We start from the raw sequence: 12700 nt of genomic DNA, 5'->3' as shown, positions 1-12700 counted from the left end.
AAAAAAGGTATGGCACCCTGGAAAATTTTAAATTCTACTTGCTTGAAAATGACCGAGTGCAATGGGAATTAGTCAGCCTCATGATTTTACATTTCACAGCCAAGGCATATTCAGACATAGACTATGGAGACATGGAGGAATCACTATGGGCCTGCCTCAGTTTTTTTACACTCAGTTCGGTATTACTGGTCATATAATTACTGTGCTGTTTACAGGCTTTATAGCCCTCTATATGCTCTTGGTGGGATGCTGTAATTAACGTTGTGCAAATCATGACAACAAATTAAAAAACACAACAAATTAAAAAACACAACAAATTAAAAACAACAAATTAAAAGCACAGCAACAAATTAAAAAACACAACTACAAATTAAAAACAACAAATTAAAAACACAGCAGCAAATTAAAAAACACAACAAATTAAAAACAACAAATTAAAAGCACAGCAACGAATTAAAAAACACAACAACAAATTAAAAACAACAAATTAAAAACACAGCAGCAAATTAAAAAACCCAACAAATTAAAAACAACAAATTTAAAGCACAGCAACAAATTAAAAAAACACAACAACAAATTAAAAACAACAAATTAAAAACAGCAGCAAATTAAAAAACCCAACAAATTAAAAACAACAAATTAAAAGCACAGCAACAAATTAAAAACAACAAATTAAAAACACAGCAACAAATTAAAAAACCCAACAAATTAAAAACAACAAATTAAAAACACAGCAACAAATTAAAAAACACAGCAACAAATGAAAAAACACGGATTAAAAAAACACAACAAATTAAGAAACACCACAAATTAAAACAACAAATTGAAAAACACCACAATTTAAAACAACAAATTAAAAAACACAACAAATTAAAAATCATGACAAATTAAAACAACAAATTAAAAAACACAACAAATATAAAAACATTACAAATTAAAAACAACAAATGAAAAAACACAACAAATTAAAACAACAAATTAAAAAACACCACAAATTAAAAAACACCACAAAATAAAACAACAAATTAAAAAACACAACAAATTAAAAAACACAACAAATTAAAAAACACCACAAATTAAAACAACAAATTAAAAAACACAACAAATTAAAAAACACCACAAATTAAAAACAAAAAATTAAAAAACAACAAATATTAAAAACATGACAAATTAAAAAACACGACAATTTAAAACAACAAATTAAAAAACACAACAAATATAAAAACATTACAAATTAAAACAACAAATTAAAAAACACAACAAATTAAAAAAAACAACTTAAAAAACACAACAAATTAAAACATCAAATTAAAAAACACAACAAATATAAAAACATTACAAATTAAAACAACCAATTAAAAAACACAAGAAATTAAAACAACAAATTAAAAAACACAGCAAATATAAAAACATTACAAATTAAAACAACAAATTAAAAAACACAACAAATTAAAAACAACAAATTAAAAAACACAACAAATTAAAAAAACACAACAAATTAAAAAAACAACTTAAATAAAACACAATAATAAATAAAAAATACTACGACAACTTAAAAGATATCAGCAGAGAAAGCTAAGCTAGGTTTGAGAAACTACTTGTTTAGTGGTGAATGTTTTGCTTCCAGCTTTAGCAATAAACACAACACAGTCCTATAAATAACTTGAATCTGACAAAAGTAATAATAAACGGGTCCTGACTGTTGTTTGTGCTTATGTACCACACAGCAGTTCAGAGTACCCACCCTTTTTGGAGTCCTTGGAGGGGGTGTTGGAAAGCACTCCTGGGACTCCCTCGTTCTGCTGGGGGACTTCAGTGCCCACGTGGGCAATGACAGTGAGACCTGGAGGGGCATGATTATATATATATATATATACATATATATATATATATATATATATATATACATGTATATACATACATACATATATGTATATATGTATGTATGTATATGTATATATATGTACCCTGTATATGTATTTATGTATTTATCATCTTGTTTTGTGATCTTCTGATCTTACCTCTGAGTTCAGAAAGATCTTCGATTTATTCAAGAGTCTATGCTCAGCTCCTGGCTGCGTTGGGTTGAAATCAAAGGTTTGTTGTGGGGTATCAGCCGTGTATCAGTGCAGACGTCATCCTATCTCATGTGACTCAATGCCAGTGGCCTTTGAGGAATGCAGATTGTTAGGTTTCGACGGCGTTAGATGCAGGTGGCCCGGTTACTCTAGCTTTTCATCTTTAGGTGTATGGTACCAGGCTCCAAACACTTGACTACAGAACCAGACTCGTGATCACGAGGTCTTTGTCCGTTGCTCTGTTGATGTTATGATTACAGGGAGGCATGCCATCAATCCTTCATGTCAAAACTCACAGATATTAAATCACTTAAGTACAGGGAAATGGCACATCATCACATTTGAGAAGATGGGACTTTTCTTTACCTGGTGAAATAGTCAATATCTAGAGAGAAACTTTAAAAAATTTTTTTAAATTTTTTAGATGAAAAATTTTATATTTGAACACAATTAAAAAGGATAACCTACATTTTAAGAGTTTAATACTTTTGCAATAAATCAGTTGAATTTCAGTATGAAAGAATAAGTTGTCTCTGAACGGTTTATCTATTTTCTTCAGCATACCTCCCTGTCGGCCAGCCGCTCAGAGAAGGGTACAGGATGGTCAAGCCGCTCACTTGGTGCCCGATGTCGAAACTCCATCGCCTTGTGTTCAGATGAGCATCCACACATCGGCAACTACAGGCTGCTCAAAACCATCGGCAAAGGCAACTTTGCCAAAGTCAAACTGGCACGACATATATTAACCGGCAGAGAGGTAAGGAAAAAAAAACAACAAAAAAAAAAAACATAAAAAGAAGGTAGAAGCCAATAAAGTGGTCTTTAAATGTGTTAGAAGATACAGTAAAAGTTCTTGTTAAAATATATGTTCACGAGTTGTATCACACTGTTGGTAAATGTTAAGGTTTAGAAGGCAGAACAAAATAGAACCCTGCAGCGGAGTCAAGGCCTCAACCCCTTTGAAGAGAGGTAGTCATGTTTGTCCTTTTTGTGGGTTTATGTCTGTGATTTTTAATACACTGCAGCCTTTCTGCTCATAAAACTCCTGACCTACATCAGCAGAGTTGAGATATCTGCAGGCTCAAGAAACTTTGTGCAGCCTGATCATGTGAAAGCTGCTGTGTTCAGCCCACATAAAGCAGAAGACAGTCATATATCTGTGGTTTACAGCAGGAGCTTGACACAGTCTTTGTCAGGTCACCACATGTTGTTTAGCCTCTTATAAAGCCTTCTTGGTTCATTTAGTAGATTATAGCTTCTATGTCCTTTATATCCTGTAAAAACAGTGCATGTTGAACTTTGTCCTAATTGCATAGTGTTTGCTTTTTTTTTAGTTGTTTATTTTTACACAGGTAACACTATGCTCTTTTTTTGTTTGTTTTTTGTTTTGTTTTTTTAATAATTATTATTAAGCATCCATTTTCTACCACTTAACCGGGCTCAGCTCACGGGGGCAGCTGCCTAAGCAGGGCAACCCAGACTTCCCTCTCCCCGGCCACATTCATCAGCTCGTCTGGGGGGATCCTGAGGCGTTTCCAGGCCAGCCGAGAGATGTAGTCCCTCCAACGTGTCCTCTGTCTTCCTCAGGGTCTTTTCCCCATGTGACGTGCCTGGAACACCTTGCAAGGGAGGTGTCCAGGAGGCATCCTAACCTGATGCCCATGCCACCTCATCTGGTTTTTTTCAATGCAAAGGAGCAACTCTACTCTGAGCTCCTCCCGGATCACCGAGCTTCTCATCCTATCTGTAAGATAGAGCTCGGCCACCCTGCGGAGAACAACCCTCACTGGAACTGTCTCTTATGTCCACGCGATCCTGCAGAGGCGTGTCAACCAAGACAGTCCTACAGCATCCAAAGCCTTAAAAAACTCCAGGCGGATCTCATCACATCAAATAAAATCAAATCAAACTTTATTTATATAGCACCTTTCATACATAAAAATAGCAACTCAAGGTGCTTTACAGAGAGTAAAATCTCCCAGAACCCCAACCCAAGAGCAGCAAGCCCACCCCCCACCCCTTCCCATCAAACACACACACAACACAAAGGGTAAAAGCAAGTTAGAAGGACCAAGGAAACGCTGTCATAAATTCTGGGGTCTTGTGGTGTGGGGAATCCACCCCTGGCGCCCTGACACCTAGTAACTTTTTAACCACCTCAGCAACCTCAACCCCAGAGATAGGAGAGCCCATGCCAGGACCCCCCGACTCTGCTTCCTTATAAGAAGACGTGTTGGTGGGATTGAGGAGTTCTTCAAAGTATTCTTTCCACCAACTCACAACATCCTGATTCGAGATCTGCAGCCTCCCATCCCGACTGTACAGTGTTGATGGAGCACTGCTTTACCCTCCTGAGGTGCCAGATGGTGAACCAGAATCTCCTCAAGGCCACCTGGAAGTCATTCTCCATGGCCTCTCCAAACTCCTCCATGATACTAATTTAGACAATTCTTAAAACAAAACCTAATTAGCAGCCATTTTGAGAAATTTGTCATTTGATTTGTTTTAAAGTTAAAAAACATAATAATATTGAAGTTGTGGAATAATTACTGTTGTGGAATTGAAAATTTGTTGCAACATAGAACTGAAATATTTACTTGTTCTTCTGACTTCTAATAACTTTTCTGTCATTTCCTCCCAGGTTGCAATAAAGATTATAGACAAAACACAACTTAACCCAACAAGCCTACAGAAGGTGAGCGATACTTTGTCACTGTGCTTATACACACATCCCATATGCATTAAATTCATGAGCTGGATACTTTTTTTTCTTAAAGGTCCCATATTATACATTTCTTCAACAATATCATATTGGTATCAGAGGTCCAGCAACATTGTTTTCCAAGTGTATTACCCCAAATTCAGCCTTGGTTCTTAATTTCAGCCATTCCAAATGTGGCTCTAGTGACCTCTACTAAGAACGGGCTGTTTCTGTATCTGACCCTTTAAATGTTCATGAGTGGTGACTGTCCACGCCCTTCTCTGGGAGAGGATCCGGCTTTTGCTGCTGCCTGTTCTGTGATTTCAGAGGGCAGACTCCGCCAGCTGGGGGGGCAGTTCAATGGCAAAATCCACTGCCAGGGTGAGTAGTTATTTCCCTTCGTGAGGTCACACAGGGAAAGATGTCAGACTCACCCGTTTGAGCACACATTCACTAAAAAGTGGAGCAAGCAAGTGAGAGAGGAGACAGAATTTTCTTATTTTTTGGCCTCATACACAGGCTATGAGGACACACATGACTCTTAGAAAACCTTTAGAAAGTGTATTTTGCATAATATGGCACCTTTAAAGCAGAAAGTGATTCACATTTTTTCCTCTAATAATAGAAGCAGTATAAGAATTGTACTCTTTTTTTCTCTTATCGTTGTGGCTTCATCTACCTAATGTTGGCAGCTGAATAATCTGACCTCACACTCTATCCATTTATTTTAAAGATGTAACTATCTGCCAGTTTGGCTTCCCAAGTGGGTTTAATTGGATTTGTGTTGAATCAAGAGCAGTCATTGAACACAGCTGTGTGTTGACATGTTGTTTTTCCTCAAGTCATGTTTCTCAGTTGACTCAGCTTACGTCTACTGTATACAGTAGATGGCTGAACTTTGATGTTTTGGTAGCTTCGTGGAGCTGTTATTGGATAGGAACTGAAAAGAGTGCTGCATCATTTCAGAGAAAATCTGTAAAATGCTGAAGCAGCTGGGCAGTTACCTGTATGTTAAAGTCAGTACAGTAAAAACATCTGTTTTAACCTGCATCACTGGATTTAAATATTTTGCAAACTATGTATAGTATGCATTCATACATTCAGTCCATGAAGCTGCTAAAGCAATGAGTTCTTTGTGTCAGGATAATGTAGCCATCATTTGTTCAGGCAGTCCACTGGAACTAACAAGGTAAAAGCTCAGAGTAAATTGTCAGTGTATGCTTGTCTAGTGGCAGAGAGGGTCATGATTCAACTACATGTGCTGCATTCACAACTCTAAAAAGCTTAAGCCCTTCCTTGTCTGACCTTAGCTTATGTTTGTGTGTTTTTGTGTGATTCCTGTGTTCATTTAGAGCAATCTAAATATTTTTTTGAGGCAGTTAAAATTGTTGCATTTTCTCTTCCAACTCTGACCAAAGAATGTTTTTCTCTGTTAATTATACAACATTAATTGCTTAATGTGGAAAACCTTGTGACTACATTTTTTTAGTTTCATGCTGTTGGTGTAGGTTAGCCTCTCAGATAATTCAAGAAAAAAAGTTAATCTGATAAAACTCATCTGACAGCAGTGTAGTATTTGTCTTCTATAGTGTCTTTCAGTTAAATCTTCAAATCTTTAAATCTTTAGGCTGTGTGAGTAGTACAGTATCACCAGCTAAAGTTGATATTTCAAATATTATTAGTTTCTGTTCTTTTTTTTTTATAGATGAATCAGAAAAATAACCTAATTGCATCTTTTTTTTCAAGGTGATATCTACTCGTTTTGTTTTCATTCAATGAACTTTTGAGTGTGCTGCATCACATGTATGAATTTTAAACATATATGTTCCAACACGTTTTCTCTCAGACGTGATGTTTGCAGCTGGATCATTTAACCTTGTATGCAGTTTGTTTTACATTCTCACAGTTATGAGAAAAAATTCTCACACTTTGTACAATAAGGTCTTTGTTCCGAGACAGCCCTGGAGATCAAACTTTGGCCGTTTCTGATTATAAATTAACTTTATCTTCAACTTCACTGCAAAAGCACACTTGCCTCATCTAGATCAATACTGCATCACAGATGTGCACAGTTACCTTATTGATGGATTCTCAGCTGGTTAGATAACCAGTCCAGGCCAGGTTATGACTCCACTGATGGCACAAAATTTGGTTATTGATGATGTCTGGCTCTGTATGATTGTTGGTCCACCTGACCTAAATACTGGATCAAACCATATCTAGGGTAGACATGCTTCCCCTCCCCGAATACAATACTTGAATACAGATAACAGTGTGCATTTACTTATATATTAAACTGTATAAATATAATTCTCCTAAATCTTACTGTAGCCAATAATTATTATCCAACCAGGCCATTTTCTAGCCTATTTTTCTCCCTTCTTCATTTTCTGATGAGAATCAACATGAAATCCTCACCATGGAGTATGTAACTTTTAAAGGATTTTTTATGTTATTTTCCACTCCATTCTCTTTGACATTCATTTAGTGACATGAAGGCTGTTTACCAATACAACACTGACTAAGCAGGCCAGTTGGAGAGGATGCAAAAGGAGAAATTTATTCAGAAAAACACATTCTCACACATAATCTGTCACAATGAAGTCTGAGAAAATAAATTACCACTAACAACCTAAGACTTAGCTTGGGGAAACAAAAAATGCTTAAAAGGGTTTATGTTTACTAATCTCCTAACATCTTATTTAGTGAAAAGAAAGGATTCAAACTGATCACTGAACCTTATGAACTATTGCAAGTCCCACAACCCTTGAATTGTTATGGTGGGTAAAAGAAAGGGAAAACACAACAGGATCAGTTTTTCATGTGGACAGGAAATAAGATGCTGTGCTGCTGTAACTTTCAGTGTTTTGTTAAATTAACCCCAAAAACAAACAAACAAAAAACAAAAAAAAGCCTCAATGGAACAGTAATAGAGCTGCTGTTCCAACAGTTGTTGGGAATCATGGTGTTTTCCCTCAGAACATCATTCTGTCTCAGTGGAAAAGGGTCCACTTCATTACACAATGAAAGTGCCTTAAGACTTTGAGATAAAGTGTGTATTAATGTGTGTGTGCTTTCTCCAGCCTGGTCATGGTGTAGTGCTGCATAGCGCAACTGTGTCAGGGCTGGGGCTGCCAGCGACGTCCTGTCCTGTCAGCATTATTGTGTTTAGTGTAGGACACTATGCATGCTGCCAGGTGACACAGTCTTTCTGTGTCGTTGTCCATGTCTGTCGATTACATCCCACTCGTTTCCTTTCCTCCCGTTTGCTTTTTCCTGCCTTCATTTTCTTCACAAGCAAAGGCTGAGATCAATAATACACGTCCATTTATTTACTCTGTGTGAATTCAAACTATAAGAGGGGTTAGTTTATCAAACAGAATACATAATTCTAAAAGTTAAACTTATAAATGTCTTGTCTTTAATGAGTAACATACAAAATTGATAGTTTTTTTTTTATTGAAGCAAATGTTAAGCTGCCATGATGTCAAATCAAAGTTTGAAATAGCATTTCTTTTAAATGATTTGTTTCTGACAAAAGCTGAAAATATTCACAATGGTACAGATATAAAACATGGAAAGCGGTGAATAATAATTGAGCATCTGGATAAGTAAATGTTCAGCAGTTTTCTCTTCACTAATTGCCATTTTTTTAACTTATTAAACTGCATTTTGTTACATGTGAGGCCTAATATTTTTAATTTCTGGTCCTTGTTAGAAGATGTACTCTTTTGGTCTTTGAATCGAATATTTGTCCAAAATGCATCACGTTCTGTCTTTCATGGGACATTGATTTATTTGCTTCAGTATTCCCAATGAAAATAAACATAATTAGCATTTTAATTTTCTCAACATTATTATTCAAAAGTTGTAGTATTCAGGGCTCAGCTGAAGCACAACAGCTGCTGGAAGCTCTGTAATTCTCTGTGTGGAAGCTTCTGCTTCTTTTCCATTCTCAGGGTCTCTCAGCATACTGCCTGCCTGCCTGCCTGCCTGCCTGCCTGCCTGCCTGCCTGCCTGCCTGCCTGCCTGCCTGCCTGCCTGCCTGCCTGCCTGCCTGCCTGCCTGCCTGCCTGCCTGCCTGCCTGCCTGCCTGCCTGAATTGATCTCCGACCTGCTTCTGACCCGGGTCTTCTGATTCAGCCTGCCCCAGTCTGGTAACTCTGTTCTGTCGTTTGGATTATTCTGGAACTCTGACCTTTTTGGATTGTCTCTAGGACTAGGATCTTGGATTACGGACTTAATCTTTATTACTGGAAGGACCCCTCTGGACTCCCATCGGAAGGATTAGTCTGGAGCATATTAACCCACTACTAGCCCCATTCTAACCCCCTTTAATTCAGCTGCTCAACAGAGTCGCGGTGGAAATCCTTCTGGCTGCCCCTGTCATCTCATACAGAAATATCTGCTATGTGGGACTCCTTCATGCCTTCTGGTACGTGGCCCCAGTCATTTGAGTTTTGTCACTGATTATTCTGCCTGCTCACCCCTCCTCTCCTACGTTCACAGACGAGCTACCTGAAAGGATCCTGACACCGCCTTCCAGTCCAGTACATTGTTCAAATAAACTATCTTTTCACCAATCCTTGGGTTACTGACTTTCACTGGGTCCAGTCTGCTGAAACGTGACACTCTTTACCGTCTGTAGCACCACAAAAACTTCGGGGACATGGGGACTGTCAGGTTATTGTCTTGTAAAGGATAACCCATAAATGTCACAGTGTGATATAATTGTTTTAATCACAAGTCGTTCTTAAAGGTTAAATACCCCACATTTAGAACATTATAGCAGCAACAACTATTTATTCTGTGACAATAGAACAGGTTTTAAGAATTCATACTAGTCCATCGTTGCTTTCATGGCTCATCTGCTGTTTGATGATGTTAAGTCTTTTATAGAGCAAGCGACAGTCGACCATCAGGAGGTTCGTAGTTTTGTAGTCTTTCTGCACTCAGACCCTTATTGACTTTTTTTTTTTTTTTTTTTTTTTTTTAAAAAAAAAGCCAATTCAGCATGTTGACTCGTTGTCAGCTGATCTCTTAGGGAGTGATCATTCTGACTGGCTGCTCAGCAAAATCCATGTTTTCAATCACTTAATGCAGTTTTACTACTTTTTCTTCTCATATATTCTACATTTAGCAGGACACATTTTACTAATGTCAGTTTTGAAACAAAGTTCCCACCAACATTCTTGAACTGCAGTGAGCTAACAACATTGAGTGACATAATCAGCAAACACTGCTTTGTTTATGTTTTATCTATCTGGTTGTCCAGTTTTTCTTCTGGAATACTGTAAATAGATTGTAACGCCATTCTGTTGCACAGGCATGAATTATACTTCCTAGATAATTCAGATTCAGAAAACTTTATCCCATGTGGGCAATCCATTTGCAGCTTACCACAGACACCAGTCAGCATTCAAAGTGCAACGTGTCAAACATAATCAGTACAGACACAACAAATACATTAAATAATCAACAATAAAACTGACAACAATTCAGGCTAAGACATCTGTTAGCTCAGCTAAAATAAAGCAATGACAGAATAAATGTAATTTTTTTGGTGTATGAGAGCTTCTAGTGCACGAGTCTCCCCTGTGTTAATCTTCCAGATTTTTCTAAAATGAATAAACTTTGGTTAGTAGAAGCAGACCAAGATTGGCTTTGCACCCAGCTTTCTGAGATGAAGAGCTCTACAACCTGCTCAAAGGTTTCAAGTTAATTTGAGCTTTAAGTTTTGATTCCATTTATTTCGGTTTGAGATTCTGCTGTTTTAAAACTACATCCAGTGGTTTTCCCTAGGTTGTTATAACTCATTTTAAATAAATAATCATCAATATGATGATTATGAGTTTTCATTCTTGTACTGTATACTGTGAAACAGATATCACTTCAGCCTTACTAAACAAGCATACTTAATAATGCAAATCACACATATACAGCAAGCCTCTGTGCAAGCCTTGGTTTAATGCTCATGTAAGGGTATTACTCCAGGATCTATTTGAACAATGCTTTTATTTATTGTTGCTGCTCTCTACCTTTTATTTATTTTTAACTTGTTTGTTTCTAGTCTGCTACAGACACTTCTAAACTGAGTTTCATTGTATTTTTATATGATTAATTCATTCAAATGGTGAGGAGTTATCATTAGTAATAAATCAAATACACATTAAACATTAGCTGATACTAGAAGACACAAATCCAATTAATCATTGTTTGAGAAAATCCACTTATCGTCTTGTGCTGAGGCATACGTTGACTACAGCATTTTGCAGAGTGTAAATATCCGTCAGTGGTGCCATTTTGCAAATTACCAAGCTGCATGCCTCAACGGTTTACTCGTCACAATTTGCCTTTAGGTGTTGATTGTCTTTAAAATGTGTAACGCAAGTGGAAAGGTGTTTACAAGTGGAATTGGAAATCGTGACATGAGGATACGAGTAAAGTTGGAATAGAAAGCCTTTCCAGTCTATACTACATTTCTTTTTTTTTTCTGTTCATTTCTTACGTCTTTATTGCCATCATAGGAGCATGCAGTTCCTTCTTCCCCTGCTGTGTGTAATGTTGGATAATCTGCCAGACTGCAGGGTTTCCTGAAAAGCCTGGTGTTGCCTTGAGAACTGAAAAATTATGAAGGAAGCCATCCAAATTTTTGTAGGTGTGCAACTGTGAGGTGCTTACAGGACAGAGTTTGGGCCACTATTTAAATTCTGTGCGAAGGGTGTTTTGTCCCTTGCCCAGGCCCCTTCATCCAGGAGGTAAATTCCAGACGGGCAAACAAAAGGGGCGGTCATGTAGGGATGAGGAGGGGTGGGGGTGGTTTGGGACACTGGTACAGAACTAGACCCAAGTAAGACCAGATACAGAGCAGAACCAGACACAAGAGACTGTGTTTGTGTGCTTGTTGGCATGTGTGAAAATGGGCTTTTAAAGTCAGTGCAACACAACCTCTGCTCAGCCTTTTTATGTCTGTGTAATGCCATTATCTGGATTGGTATTGTATGCAGTATATTGTTCTGTGTGGGTGTCTGTGCATAATAATATTGTGCCTGCTGTATGCATTGTTGTTACTGAGCAAGTCTAAGGGACAAGAGTGCAGACAGAGCAAAAGCAGAAGGCTTTCCCACAAGCTTTTCTTCAAAGCAACTGCCTTACAACAACGGAGAGAAGATGCCTACCCTGGTCTTTCACTTGTGCTATTGTTTCTCCCTCTGTCACCATGCTTGCTTTTGTTAAGTTCATATCTACAAAAGTAGCTACAAAGCTTATTATTTTATCCGGCTGAGTCGGGATTTTTATGATTTGTATAAATATGAAGCCAGAATCAAACTCTAGCTCCTCTTCGTTAATATTTCAGCATACTCCCCCCACCCCAGTCAAGTTAACACCACATCATGCTTGAAATGACTCTGGTGCTAGCATTGCATATATTTGCCTTTGCCTTGGGCCGTCACTATTACACTGTAAAATCTAATAGCTGTCTTGACTTGCATAAATAAGTTACCAGTACTGATGTGTACTACTTAATAAGTTTTATAAAGTAACATGTAACTGCACAGTGAAAAAGTACATATACATTTTTATCTAGAGTACAGATTACATGACTTAAGTTACTCCCACTCACTGATTTCATTTTAAACCAAACTGACAGGGTTTAAGTTACTATCACAGTGGCACTGGAGTTACTGTCACTTGCTAAAAGCAAGTATTTTCAAACGTATCCTAAAAACAAACTGATCTGCGCATGTGCAGTAGAAGCCAGTGGACCCGCCAGTTTGAGCTTGAAATTCAGGGATCTCATCTTGTAAGGTAAGATATCAAACAAATGATAATTGTGTGAATTTCTTTTCTTTTTTCTTACTTGTGATAGTAATTTATTGAATGCCAACTTAGCAAGGGACTTTTACTTATAAACCAAAGT

This window comes from Melanotaenia boesemani, chromosome 9 (assembly GCF_017639745.1).
Source record: "Melanotaenia boesemani isolate fMelBoe1 chromosome 9, fMelBoe1.pri, whole genome shotgun sequence".
Classification (NCBI taxonomy): domain Eukaryota; kingdom Metazoa; phylum Chordata; class Actinopteri; order Atheriniformes; family Melanotaeniidae; genus Melanotaenia; species Melanotaenia boesemani.
This window is presented reverse-complemented; position numbering follows the sequence as displayed.